General features: G+C 42.9%; 3 non-coding genes and 1 pseudogene across 3 annotated transcripts; 2 read left to right on the forward strand and 2 right to left on the reverse strand.

The window, feature by feature from the left end:
* The first annotated feature begins 250 nt into the window (after positions 1-250).
* On the forward strand, positions 251-322 carry TRNAM-CAU (transfer RNA methionine (anticodon CAU)). Its single transcript has one exon. It is a non-coding gene; the product is annotated as a tRNA-Met (tRNA).
* Positions 323-2,516: 2,194 nt separating this feature from the next.
* On the reverse strand, positions 2,517-4,220 carry LOC131834740 (adenosine 5'-monophosphoramidase HINT1-like; annotated as a pseudogene).
* TRNAR-UCG (transfer RNA arginine (anticodon UCG)) lies at positions 4,110-4,182 on the forward strand. Its single transcript has one exon. It is a non-coding gene; the product is annotated as a tRNA-Arg (tRNA).
* A 3,833-nt stretch (positions 4,221-8,053) lies between the features above and the next one.
* Positions 8,054-8,135, reverse strand: TRNAS-GCU (transfer RNA serine (anticodon GCU)). Its single transcript has one exon. It is a non-coding gene; the product is annotated as a tRNA-Ser (tRNA).
* Between the last annotated feature and the right edge of the window lie 6,465 nt (positions 8,136-14,600).

Raw genomic sequence — 14,600 nt, forward strand, 5'->3', positions numbered from 1 at the left:
CTCATTCTCTCTTGTGTATCCTGCCACCTCTCTTCTGCGTCCGAAATCTAAGCAGGGTGCTCGTGTTGCCTTCTCTGCGCCTACTTTGCTCTCTCTTTGATTCTGGTGGCGATATTACTCCTAAGAGAACTGGCAGCTCGTGGGAACCGAAGGGTTGAAGCAAACAGAAGACCGTGCGTGGGTTCTTCCAGTAGGAGGAATAGCCTTAGAACACAGTTAAGAGTATTACTAGGAAAGCAGATTTCCTAGGAGCAGAGTGGCGCAGCGGAAGCGTGCTGGGCCCATAACCCAGAGGTCGATGGATCGAAACCATCCTCTGCTAAGACAGCTTTTGCTACTGCACCATTTTAGCTGAAGCTTTGTAGCTTAGTGTCACGACAGGGAAAGAAAACAGACCCAGATTTTTTGTTTTGCTTTGTTTTGTTTTGTTTTGTTTTGTCTAACTCCGGAGTTTAAATTACTTCCTGAAAATAAACGTGAAATTGTTTACAGTCTCTAGAGATAAATAGAACGTCGGCAAAGCACAATTATTATTAACTAATATGTCTTCCCATAATAAACGTTATTTCTAGGGGTTGCCCAAGTGATCGTGCTATTGTTGCCACCAGTTATCACGACAGTCTCATTGCCACAGGAAGCCGGGGAAACGCTAAAATAAGCTGAGTGTGGCAGTGAGGGCAGGGATGGAAGTCCAGATAAATTTAATCTTCTATAAGTAATTCAGAAAGCCCCACTTGTTACGTAGTTGTGGCCATGGGGCTAGAGGGATAGACAAGAAATCTACCGGGCCTTCCCAGCGCCAAACCTTTGCAATTCAAGAGTCTTAATCTTCGAAGTAAATAAATAACAGTCTGAGCCAGAGTGTAAAGTTTTGGTGGCCACGATGGAACTCTGACCTGAGAAAACCACTTATGTGGTCGCTACTGCCATCCTTTGCAGTCTCTAACAGGACTGTTTTCTATGCTTATTTTTTAAAGTGTATGTTTTATATATTTCTCAGAAAAGATCCCTATTCAGATATTTATGTGTCAGATACTGTGCTAAGCACAAAGTAGCTTACAGTCTAGACATACTTTCAAACAAGTATGTATAGTAGAATAAGACATTTCTTTTAAAAGATTATACACCAAATGTAGTGAGAATAAGGAAAAATGATTGTTCCTGATAGCCCCATGATCAACCAGTAATTGGATGAATTTCTAGAAGGACTCCCATGACTGAACATATACTCAAAGTTAAGATTTATTACAGCACAGGGGAAAGTGCAGACACAGCAGGAAAGAGATATTCTGATTAAGTATTCTGACAACCTAGTTCATAGTGACCCACTGCTTCAGGTACACAGGATAGCATCATGATGCAGTAATTAAGTGAACATTCCAGTATTTTAGTTTACAGAGTGTGACCAAGGGTCATCACCATGGCTACAGGCATCTGTGAAAACGAGTAAAATAGGTTTGCTGCATTACCTTTGCCCTGACAATGCACCAATTTGGAAAAGAGGTCTCTAGATAGGGAAATAAACAAATAAATAAATACAAGGAGGCATAACAGTTAAGAGTCTCTAGAGACTCAAGCACACTGCTCAAGCACACTGCACGGCACCGCAGTGAGGGAGATAGGAGGAGAAGGATTTGGGGAGAAAAGTAGAATGGCTGTATTCTGATCATCTCCCATTCACCCTAGAGGTGAAGGAACAGTCCTCCGCCCTAAACAATGCCAGATGGCCGGACACACCATGCTCAACACTGGGCAGATGAGATGGGTAGCTGTTTACCAGTCACATATACTCAAAGCCTGGAGGGGGAGGGCACAGCATGGCACGCAAGTTGGCTAATATCACACTCCCGAGTGACCAGCAAGGGCTGTGGGAGGTAAGCTTTGTAGCAGACAGAGAAGAGTGACCGCTGGCTTCCTCCAAAGGATGGAACTGGCTTATTTTCTTCCTTCCAGAACCAACAGAGAGGTGAAATTCATTAGGCTGAGGGGTTGGGATGCACCTGGTCTGATTGATAGAGGAATTAGCGAAGTAGAAAGCATATCCTATGAGAACAGGTGAATTCCCAGGACTGTTTAGGGCCCTATAAGATTCAAAGATGTCAAAGGAGTCCTTGAAATTTTAGGTCTTCCAACATAATACCGAGCTGTGGAAGAAGAGATAAGGAAAGGGACAATCATAAGGAAGTTAATATGCAGTGCAAACAGCTTTCGATTTTATTCCTCTATGGGCAATAAGAAACTATCACCAAGTTTGATCAGAGGAGTAATATAATCAAATTTTCTAGCCAGAAACTAAAAATCTCTGCAGCTTTCAAGTTTATGGTCTGGTCTTTGATTGTGTCTTTGTTTTTTATTTGTTTAATCATAAACTACACAATAATGTCTTTTATAATGTATAGGATTTTAAAAAATTATTTCTTCAACTTCAACTTCAACATATACAGGCACAAGTAAGCGGACTAACGTATTGGAACTTGCAAACTTGATCACTTCAGAGAGAAGAGAAAATTATCCCTTCAGCCCACTAAACCAGGAAGCCAATTCATCTGCCCACCTCCAAAAACATGCAGTTGAAATGATAGATGGATTGACTCCCCCGGCCCCAACCATCATTCACAGTCATAACCAGGCCCATATTAGCAACACTTTTCTCGTCAATAATCATTAACTGTCCAAGGCTTTCATCATCATGATCTTCTGCTACAGATATCTGGGATATCTGTTTCTTAGGTATCCCCAGAAAGGACACTGACGCTTGAGGGGAAAGGTCATTGACACCAAGACACCAGTCATCCTCAAGAATTCTTTTGGCTGGAGATCCTTGCCAGTGATCTTCCTGAAGATTGTGTCTCGCTCCACTGGGTTGGGTGACTGAGCCTTGGCAATCTCCTCTTACCACTCAACCCAACACTAACCATGATGGTTTAGCCACCATCTTCCTGCTTCCAGAGAGAGAGGAAGAGAACAAGTCCATAATCAGATTTTCGCAGGATAAAGGAATCTTTGAGTTAAATAATACCCATATTAAAAATGATTGCAAAATTCAAAAATATATGTATTTGAGAAATTCAGCATGTTTTTATTGAGCTCCTACTATTTGCCAGATGTAATCCTGTGGATAGGGAAAAAAAGACTGTATAAAAGACTCCATTTCTGTGCTCCAGAAACTGCTAATTTAACATCACAAATGAGCCAAGAGGGCCAAAGCTCCCAAGGCCTGGGATTTTAGAAAATTAAGGTAATTCGATATGCGTATAATCGACATTATCCTCAAACAAGGTGCATGAGGTCACACAGATTCACTGATGAACTCAAAAACAGTCATCCAAAATGTTACTTGAAATCTCTATCACTTTATGGGGCCAAGCGCTCTACAAAACATTATAAACTCTATAAATATCTTGACCATACAAAGAATGGTCTTATTGCAACACATTTTTGTGTTGAATCATCTATTAACTGTAAGAATTGTTAACAGTCGAAATTTTTGTAATCCTACTAGAGTGTTTATTTCTTAATATGTGGAAGCTTCAGATAACACTAATGACCTTGGACCATTCTAGACCCCTCCTGAAACGCCAACCATAGATTGCTATTCTTCTCCAAACAGATAGAGACACACGTGGGAAAGTGCTCTAATGTCACATTACAACAATCCAAGTAAGTCCCAGAGGAGTATGAGAAGTGGGCCCTGCAGGTATCCATGCAGGACAGCGAGAAAGAAAATGGTGCAGATGCTAAGACTTGCCTTCTGGGTGCGGTTTGCACAGTAACTGTCAGGAGGACCTTCCAAGGACCTAGAGACTCAAAATAGTGAATGCGGACAATATGCAGTATTTTGGCAGCTTTCAGGTGCCATGAACAGCTTTTCTGCTCAGGAGTGGTAATGTCCATGACTTTTCTCCCCCTGGAGGACCCAAGACCGAAATAACTGTCAGTTCCTACCCTTCCTGAGTCCCGACTCGGTGGCCCCAAATAACCCTGATCATCTCGTTTCCCTTTCTTCAATAGCGAGAAACGCGGGTGGCCGGCGTGCTCTTTGACAACTCGGGACGGGTCGGAAAGTTCATTATACTTTCTAAGTTCTGCGGCAGAACGTCGCAGCTGGGGACCACGTGGCCTAACGGATAAGGCGTCTGACTTCGGATCAGAAGATTGAGGGTTCGAATCCCTTCGTGGTTAGTCCTTTTCATGCACTCTCCCAAACTGCTGTATTTCATGGGCTGGGAAGAATCGCTCGTTACCTGTGTTCCAAACCCGTTTCTTTTCTTCTACTCTAATTTTTTTTTAATTTTTTTTGTTTTTAATTTAAATTCTACTAGCCAGCTTCTAGTACACCAGTAGTTTCAGATGTCGTGTTCAATAATTTATCACTTACATATAACACCCAGTGCTCATCACATCAGGTGCCCTCCTTAATGCCCATCACAGGGCTACCCCATCCTTCCACCCAACTCCCCTCCAGCAACCCTCAGTTTGTTTCCTAGAGTTAAGAATCTCTCATGGTTTTTTCTCCTCTCTCATGACCTCCCACTCTGTTTTCCCTCCCTTCCCTGATGGTCCTCTGCCCTGTTTCTTATATTCCTCATATGAGTGAAACATATGATAATTGTCTTTCTCCGATTGACTTATTTCGCTCAGCATAATCCCCTCCAGTTCCAACTCTAAAGAGGTCCTTCTCAAAGACCTGCGGAGAACCAGTGTCAAGACCCAAGACAGGCTGAGAGTCAAAACTGGAGCAAGGCCATCCCAGAAACTGAGGGCTCCCAAGCTCTCCTCAAATTTGGATTTTAAGAGCCTGAGTTTCATTTTCATAGTTTCAAAGGAACTCAGGTCTGTAAACCGACCATTCTCTCAGATTTGCTGAGTCCCAGACCAAGGTCAGACCCCAGGGGCCAGGACAGTGGGAGCTTTTTGCTTCTCCTGTTTTCCTTCTTTTCCTTCACATTGGTCTTCTAGTCTGAGTCTGCACATCCTTGCAAGATCTGGCTGCTGAAGTCTGTGTTACTGGTTTTCACTCTACCCCCTCCTTTTCCTTCTTAACCTCCCTTTTTCCTTTGCTTTTGTTGCTGTCAAAAAAAGGATGACAACAGCCCAGATTCAAACCTAAATTACAGAACAGAAAAACATAAGGTAATGAAAAGAGCCCAGCTGCTTACCGAGTGTGTAGGCAAGCAGGAAAACAGAGAAGACCGCTGCACAAAATACACAAAGACACATTTTTGTGCCTAAAGAGTTGAATTTAATAATTTAGGATGAAGAAAAAGTAATTTCCAATTCTTGACTTCATGGTGAAACACAGTTCCTTCAGATCGCGTGAAGGATGCTTTCACTGGGTGAAAGCAATGAATATTAAAACAAGGTAATAATTGCATCTTCCTTTCCTCAGCCTCTTCTTTAGATGTCCGGTATGACTCTGATTTTCCCTAGTCAGCTGTCGCGTCCAAATCGTACAGAGTTGGGGCTTGAGCATTTGTTGCCACGCATTGAGATTTCTCAGACTAAAAACAATTGCTATGTGTTAATGTCATGTGAAGCCACTCACTGTTCCTTCCTCACAAAACGTACCACGTACACTAAGTATCCTTTTATAAACCAGAAAAAAAGGATATACTCTCGAAAGAACGGAAATCATGAAGACAGCAGATGTGTGTGAAGCAGGCTCAACAGTGCAAACATATTTAAAGGCCCAGCCTGACTCATGTCTACTAATACCCCATTGATTGAAGTCAACCTCATGCACCAGCCCATAGGCCAGGGCCAACACTCCACCTCTTGAAAAGCAATGGAGAAGTTACTAGACAAAGGGCTTGGATATAGGAAGGAATGAAAAACTGAGGCCAATACTCATCATTTGAGGAGTCAATGCAGATTTACAAATTCTAGAAATCATTTATCCTTTCCTATTATCTTACACCTATTGCATTTCATCTTAAAAATGAGTTCCCAAGTGTATGAATTACATGGATTTTGAGAAAGAGAAGAGCAGTGCCTGACACTCAGGGCCAGGTCTGACGCTCACAGCTCAGCCTTGGTGTTGCCAGGAGCTGGCCTGGCCCTCACAGCTAAGCCCTGGTCAATTCCTGTGGAACATAAATAATTTTAAATAATTTCAAAGGCAAGGCCATTCTGTGACCCCTAGGAAGCAAGATAAAAACAAAAACACTGTCCATGATCATATGTCCTACTTGGATCTTCCAATCTTCCACACAAGAATTATTAAGATAACCGACCAATCATAGAGTTACTGAGTCACTTGCTAGATCACTGTGATCTTTTGCCTCCCTCATTGCAGCAAGATAATATATCCAGCTTTGTTCAACTATAGTGTGTCTCTCATAGTCTTTGGCATAAGATCAATTATCTTGAATTTTGAAGCACTAAATATCACAGACATAAGGACAATGGACAGTTTTGTGATATCTTCCTTTCATCCATCACCTAGCCAGGTTAAGGGGAGAAGGGTTAAAAAGTTGGAGACAATATTTGCATGTCACAGGAGTGACAAAATCTTCCAGTTTGCCATATCTTAACATGCTATGTTTTTGTTGAGATATGGGCTGTCTTGGGCCATGTGACAGTCTTAAATTTTTATTTAAGAATTTTATCAATATTTTCCATTGTCGGGGGTGGGGGGCTGGGTGGTTCCGTGGGTTAAAGCCTCTGCCTTCAGCTCAGGTCATGATCACCGGGTCCTGGGATCGATCCCCTCATTGGGCTCTCTGCTAGGCGGGGGAACCTGCTTCCCCCCACCCCGTCTCTCTGCCTATTTGTGATCTCTGTCTGTCAAATAAATAAATAAAATCTTTAAAAAAAAATTTTTTTCCATTGTGATTTTTTTTAACATTATATCACTTTTAGTAGTCTTCTTTTATTTAGGAGTTGTAAACCATCTTCAAACTATGTATATCATATAACCAGATATTGTTAGATAAAATTCAAAATCAGATATTGCTTCAAATTTCATGCTTTTGTAAGCCTCAATCTTCATAAGGCTTTAGATCATGACAAATGTTCTTCAGAAGAATTTTCTAGATATCAAAAGTCACAGTCAGTCGCAGGATTTGAACATGTTGGAAAGATTTCATCACCCTAACCAGGTGATCTGAAAGAACTTGGTTTCCATGAACCGTAATAAGGAAAGCCTCGTTATATGATTTTCTATAACAATTAGTTTGGTTTCTGCCTCCGTTTCCTCATCACCTGAGACAGGTGCTAGATAGAGGGGGGGGGGGGGGCGTTTTAGATACATCACCTCTACAGTCCCTTCGAATTTTGTGATCCTACGCTGTGTACCCGACCCCTTGTTCTAGTTCACAGTAAAGTGAAAAGAGGAGACAGGAGAGATTTTACGGGATTATGTGCTCAAATTAAGATGTAACTGGCAGAAGAGGACCAAAGAAGGGAGAAACCAGTAGAGGCTGGAGCGCGTGTAAGAGATCTTTGATTTAAATTAATCCAACTGAAATACAAAAAAGGAGAATGGTGCCTTTCTTTGCGAATTCACCGGAAGAGTACCTAAAATCTGGGCTTTTGCAAAAGGATTTTTTTTTTTTTCTTGCCAGAAGGAGGCGCGAGCATCACCTGCGCGCCCACCACCTCTCGGAGGGCTGGACCGCCCCTGGGAGAGCTGAGGTCCGGGTTGGGGGGCGGGAGACCCAAGCCGGCCGAGGGAAGCGCGTAGGGGAAACGCCGAGGAGCGCGGTGCCTGCAGCCCCGCTGGGAACGCGGGCAGCAGGGGCCTGAGGGCCTCTTGCGCGAGCAGCTCAGTGGCGGGAGAAGTCGGAGATCTAGAAGTCCGGAACTAGGGTTTCAGGCCTACAGTGGAGACCCCGGGGGCGCCCTGAGCCCCCGCCGCGGGAGCAGATTCGGTGCGGCGCTGCCAAGCAGGCCGTAGCCCCGGAAACCTCCGTAAAACGGTTAAAGAGGTAGGTTAGGTAGAGCGGTCTCGCCCGTTTTGGGCTTATTTCTCCCCCCGCTTCCGCGAAGCCCGCCGATCGTCTCGCTCACCAAGAGCTAAAACCTCACTCCACCGGCGCACTGGGGGAGCCGCCGACGAGGATGGGATTCGAACCCACGCGTGCAGAGCACAATGGATTAGCAGTCCATCGCCTTAACCACTCGGCCACCTCGTCACCTGCAGGGGAGGCCTCAGATAAGTATTATGTGGCGATGCTGAGCACGGCATTCTCCGTTGTTGATTATATGTTTTATTAATAGAGAAGACCTCTGTGCTTTCTGTAAGTGGCCTTCCTGCCTTGATAAAGGGAAAAAATAATAAAGAAGAGACTATAGTCCCGGGAGGGAGGGGTTTGGGGAGAGGGGAGTGGATCCGAGTAAAAACCAAATGCACTTCCTCAGGAAACCTGGCAGCCTCCGACGGAAGAATGGAGTTCATGGGTGCTTTGGTGTTAGAAATCAAATTGGTTTTCGTCACTCCTTTAGGCCATGGACGTTGAAAGCACCATGAAACGAGCTGTATTGTGCCTGTTATTGCAGGATCCTCCTCGGCAGGGTTCTCAGATGTCTGGTGTAGAGAACATCAGCGCTTCTTAGAAAGAGCCATTACCTCCCAGAAGTGCGAGCGAGAGACTGGTGAGGAGCCGGGGCTGGGAGGTGAAGGTCAGATCCACTGGAACTGGTCCCCAGTGTCAGACCAGAGATTTCGGGCTTTATTAAAGAATTTTAGGGACGCCTGGGTGGCTCAGTTGGTTAAGCAGCTGCCTTCGGCTCAGGTCATGATCCCAGCGTCCTGGGATCGAGTCCCACATCGGGCTCCTAGCTCAGCGGGGAGCCTGCTTTTCCCTCTGCCTCTGCCTGCCATTCTGTCTGCCTGTGCTCGCTCTCTCCCCCTCTCTCTCTCTGATAAATAAATAAAATTTAAAAAAAAAAAAAAAAAATAAAGAATTTTAGGACCATCGGACAGAGTTTTGTTTTGTTTCGACTTGTTTTGTTTGTTTTGTACAGGCAAATTTGATTTTAAAAAGATAATTTATTATTGTCATTTTTTTAAATTATTATTGCCTATTTCAATGCCCTCCAGACAAAGACCACCAGGAACACACCTGCAGTTGGATTAAGTTGGGATTGTTGCTGCCGCAACTAGGAAGGGCACACACCTGGAGAGACCTTGGAGGATCTCAGTTAAAGGGGGAGTTTTAAGACTTTCTTAAATACAAACGTCCTTCTGTGTTTCACATATTATGCCATATTATTAACCAAACACAACAGTCTTTCATGATTAAAAAAACAAAACAAAACTCTCAACAAGTTTGATACAGAGAGAATGTACCTCAACATAATGAAGGTCATAGACAACCTTCCCATTGGATATAACTCAAATAATGAATTTATCCGAAATTGGATAACTACATGCAGAAATTGAAATTGGACCTCCATCTCACACCACTCACAGAAATTTACTCGAAATGGATTGAAGACAATCCACTTATAGTTAGAGTTATAAGATAAGAAACCATAAAACTCCTAGAAGAAATCATGAGGGGGTTAGCTCATTGATGTTTATTTTGGCAACGATTTTTCAGATATGGCACCAAAAGAAAAAAAAATCAACAAGTGGGAAGTCTATCAAGCTAGAAAGCTTCAGCACAGCAACAAGAAATCAAGTTGATGAAAAAGTAAGCTGTGAAATGGGAGAAAATATTTGCAAACCACGTGTTAAGAAAGGAGTTAATATCCAAAATATACAGAGAGAACTCAGACAGCTCAGTAACAACCAAAAAAAATCCAATTTAAAAATGGTCAGAGAACTATGTCAAACTAGACTTGTTGGCCTCCTCCTTCAGTCTTCAGCTCCTTTGCTTCCGGGGGTCATTTGCATGGACCTTCCTTTCACAGAACAACGCTTCTCCAAAGAAAACATCTAAATGGCCTGCTCAACATCACCAGTAATCAGGGAAACGCAAGTCAAAAACACCATGAGCTATCATCTCATGTCTGTTACAATGCCTATCACTAAAACGTCAAGAGAGAAGAAGCGTTAGCAACTCCATGGAGAAAGGGGACACATGGTGCACTGTTGGTGGGAATGGAAATTGGGGCAGCCACTGTGCAAAACATTATGGCGGTTCCTCAAAAAATTAAAGACAGCAATCCCACTTCGGGGTTTTTATCCAGAGGAAATGAAAACAGGTTATCAAAGAGATATCTTTGCCATATTATTGACCAAACACAAGATTCTTTCATGATATCAAAGAAATATCCAAGAAATATCCCATGCCGGGTGCAGCATTATTTACAATAGCCAAAACGCAGAAACACCAGTGTCAGTGAATGAATGGAGAAAGAGGAAGCTGTGCACACATACACATTCGTACTACAAGGATACGCAGAAACAGTGGAGTCTTACTCAACCGTAAGAAGGAACATGTCCTTTGTGACAATGTGGTTAGAACTTGAGGGCATTATGCCCAGTGAGACAAGTCAGACACAGAAAGACAAATACTGCGTGGTCTCACTTCTATATAGAATCTTAAAAAACTGAACACTGAAATTTTAGAAATACAGAGTAGAAAAAAAAAAAAAAATACAGAGTAGAATGGTGGTTACCGGGGTCTGGGCGGGGGGTGGAATTGGGGAGTTGGGGGGTCAAAGGGAACAAAACTTGCTGTGAGAAGATAAGTGACTTCTCGAGAGCTGATGCACAAGCTGGTGATTATAGTCAACAATATTACATTATATAAAGTGGTAAGACACCCTATCTTAAATATTCTTATCACACAAAAAGGAAATGGTAATTCTGTGACACGATGAAGGTGTTACGCAATGCTGTGCAACATATAAAAGCATCAACACGCTGCACATCTCCCACAATGTTCTATGTCAATTATATCTCAAATTTGAAAAGAAAAAAAAAAAGGCAGGGGGGGGTACTTATTGTAACATTTGTCTTCTGTTGGATGATTGAGGCAAGGGACAAGGAAGCCGGACTTTGTCCTGGGTCAGGAAGGGAGGGCATAATTCTGTGATTTCGTATCTTCATAAATTCTATCTTGAAAAAGGTAATAGAATGAAGCTAAATTTGGAACACTAGCGGTCCCTGGCTGCTTTTCTCTTTCTCAACTACGTTCAAGGTCATTAAACAAAAATAATAATAATAATAACTCTGCATGTGTGCACGCACAGCTCTATGACGTGATCGGGATTCAAATTGCAGGCTCTAAGGAGGTACCAAGGAATGATTTAATAGATAGAAAATGTTAATTATCAAATCAATATAATAAATACCTGTAAACATGTCAAAAAAATACAGAGTTGTACTTGTTTTTAAGCTTAAGAGAGTGACAAATTCTAAAATGTTTCTGGAAAGAAAAAAATGTATTTGGGTTTGGTGCTGTTAGAGCTGGAAACGGTCAAAACCTATGACCAGCGTTAAACTGAAGAGTTCATTGATTCTTTCATTGATTCAATCTTTCCAAGAATATTTATCAAGCTTCTCTTATGTGCCAGGCCCTGTTCTAAGTACAGGAATGAACACCATGCATAAAATCCCCTCTCCCGGTGAAAGTGAATTAGGCAGAAATAGGCAACAAATAATTAAAACCTCAAAACATACACTATGTCAGAAAGTAGCAAATGCCATGGAGTGGTAGCCAGCTGAATACGGTGGTCAGGGAAAAATCAGCTCAGTGGGCCTCACTGCTTCTAGCACATTCGAATCCAGGAGGAACTTTGGGAAAATAGCCACGTCTGGGCATTACACTGTGAGATTCTGATTCACCTGTCAGGAGTGATATTAGAAGAATGATAGTTGAACTCTTCAATGCTGGCTTAATTGTAAAGAAAGATAAAGGAAAACTATAAAAGCTAACACCTAGAAGTAATTTTCCCAATTGGGAGGTACTGGGAATTGCTCTTGATATAGCAATCACTGACAAAGCCATAAATAAATAAATAAATAAATAAATAAATAAATAAATAAAATAAAAAGCTGCTTGCAAAGTATCAGTCATAGCAGAAAGCCATTCAGCTTCGGGATCTCTAGAGCCTTTGAAACCCAGGGTGGTAAACGTACTTTTTGTAAAATACCTTCCCTTCAGTGAGGGCTGGACCCAGGGACTTGCTCCTAACCTACAGAACACAGTAAATGTGATGGGATCTCACTCGCATGATTAGATTACAACAGATTGTGATTTCCGACTTTACCAAAACATTTGCACGGTTGCTTTCTCAGCTCACATGCTTTGACAAAACAAGCTGCCACGTTGGTAAGGTCCACGTGTCTGGACTCCAGCCAGCAACCAGCCCACAACTGAGGCCCTCAGTTCCACAACCTTTAAGCAACTGAATCCTGCCACACACAACGTGACTCTGGAAATGGATCCTTCCCCAGCTGAGCTCTGAGATGACCCCAGTCTGGCCCATACTTTGAAGGCCGATCACAAAAGACACCGAAGCAGAAAGACCCAGCGATGCTCACCCTGGAGACCCAGAGCAACTGTAAGGTGAAGAGCATCTTGTTTGAAGTGTCAGTGCTGTGGTAATTCATGCCGGTCCTGCTGGTAATTACACATTGGATAGATAACCAGGAAACTCAGGAAGGCCTGAAGACCCAGAGAGCCTGTGGCTGGGAGGGAAGGCCATTGAGAAGGTGGAGACACAAGGTACCCCAAGATTGCCAGATCTGAGTTCAGATGTCAATCATCCCACCAGGGAGCCACTCTAGAAGAGTCTCTTTAAAAAAAAAAGCATGTGGAACCTGGATCCAAATTTTACCTCTGAGAAAAGTCCTCATGAACAGAATCAATCCAAAGAGCATTAATAGACATGTGCTGTTTAGTACTGCAGGCTGTGGTAAGCTGCACCATGGCTTCTAACAAAGGCCCAAATCCCAATCCCCAGAACATGTGAATACATTACCTTACCTTTATAGATGTGATTAAATTGAGGATTAAAATTAAGTTGAGATGGGGCGCCTGGGTGGCTCAGTGGGTTAAAGCCTCTGCCTTCGGCTCAGGTCATGATCCCGGAGTCCTGGGATCGAGCCCCACATCGGGCTCTCTGCTTGGCAGAGAGCTTGCTTCCTCCTCTCTCTCTGCCCGCCTCTCTGCCTACTTGTGATCTCTGTCTGTCAAATAAATAAATAAACAAAATCTTTTAAAAAAAAAATTAAGTTGAGATGAAGAGATTATCCTGGACTTTCTAAGGATACCCAGAGAAAGGTCAGAGTCAATAATAGGAAACATGACTGCAAAAGCAAGACGCGACACAGGGAAGAGTTCTCTAGAGGCTGAACATGGCAAGGACACAAGATTCTTCCCTGAAGTCCCCAGAAAACCTGCTGACATCTTGATTTCAGATTTCTGATCTCCAGAACTGTAAGAAAAGTAGACTGTGATCTTTGAGCCACTAAATTTGTGGTCATTTGCTACAGCCGCAGTAGGAAATTAATACATTATGTAAACGTTCTAATTTTAGTATATGTGCTGCCGAAGCGAGCACAACATTATGTAAACGTTCTAATGTTCTAAAACATTGCCATGACTTGGGCTTAGCTATGAGGAAGTTTGCAGGGCTTTTTCTAGAACGATGTTGAGAGGCCACTGGAGTTTCTGGGGGCTTTTCTTTTGCTGTCACTGAGAACACTGGAGAATATGCTTGAATGAAAGAGAGTCAAGAGAAGGAATTTAGGGTCCAATGTCTAGAGAGAGTGTTGATCACCACACATGGGACCTCTGTGACAACAGACCTTCAAGGGAAGACATGGATACTGTTGCATCCGGTCAGTAGATCTTCAAAGTGTGCGAGTGTAAATTCAATCGAAGACACATTAAAGGAGGGCCTCTGATATGCAAACAGTGGAAACTCTCAAATGACAATGATGGTGGGGGTTTCTCTCCATGGTCGGGACATTTTCAGGTCTACAGAGGATGTGCATGAACCTCGTAGGAAGAAAAGTCACAGGTGGGGCCTGTGACATATGAACTCTTCATCACCAGAAGCACATAATTAACGCCCGTGGATCTGACTGACTTCAGGCACCAGACCAAGCAAAAACAGGCACCAAGAGGGATTCTAAGGGGGCGGTGGGGGAATAGTCAGAGACAATTTTCTCTTGGCCAAGGACTCTATGTTGATTTGGTTGTGGATTTGGAAGTAAATGGCATGTGTAGAATTCCAGAAGGTGAGTAAACGAGTTAGAAGAACCACAGAAGGAAAACTGCCCATGGATGATGAGGTCACAAAGAGATGTGGACTCAGATTACTGGGTTTAGAGCCCACAGTGCTCACCATAGACTCCTACACTAGATCTTAGCCAAAAGGCCAAGAAGCGATCACCAAAGAGTCCTTTACCCAGGAGATTTCTGATGGAATTGTTATGCACATTCTTGCTCCTGGCCCTTACATTTTGAGGAGCTACAGGAGTAGAAAAGAAGGAAGGGTTTCTGGCACAAAAACTGTTAGGGCTTTAAGATTAAAGCAGATAAGATGGACTTTGGGATCCTGGGGAGTCAGTGTGAGTGCTCTTCAAGGACACAAAGGTGGTATAAAAAAGTCATTCTTCATAAAGTGAGAAGATAGTAAGAATTACAGAACGCTCTTTACATGGAGAGAGCGTGAGTGAAAAGATCCTGCCCACA

The sequence above is a fragment of the Mustela lutreola genome, chromosome 6, assembly GCF_030435805.1.
Source record: "Mustela lutreola isolate mMusLut2 chromosome 6, mMusLut2.pri, whole genome shotgun sequence".
Taxonomy (NCBI): Eukaryota; Metazoa; Chordata; class Mammalia; order Carnivora; family Mustelidae; genus Mustela; species Mustela lutreola.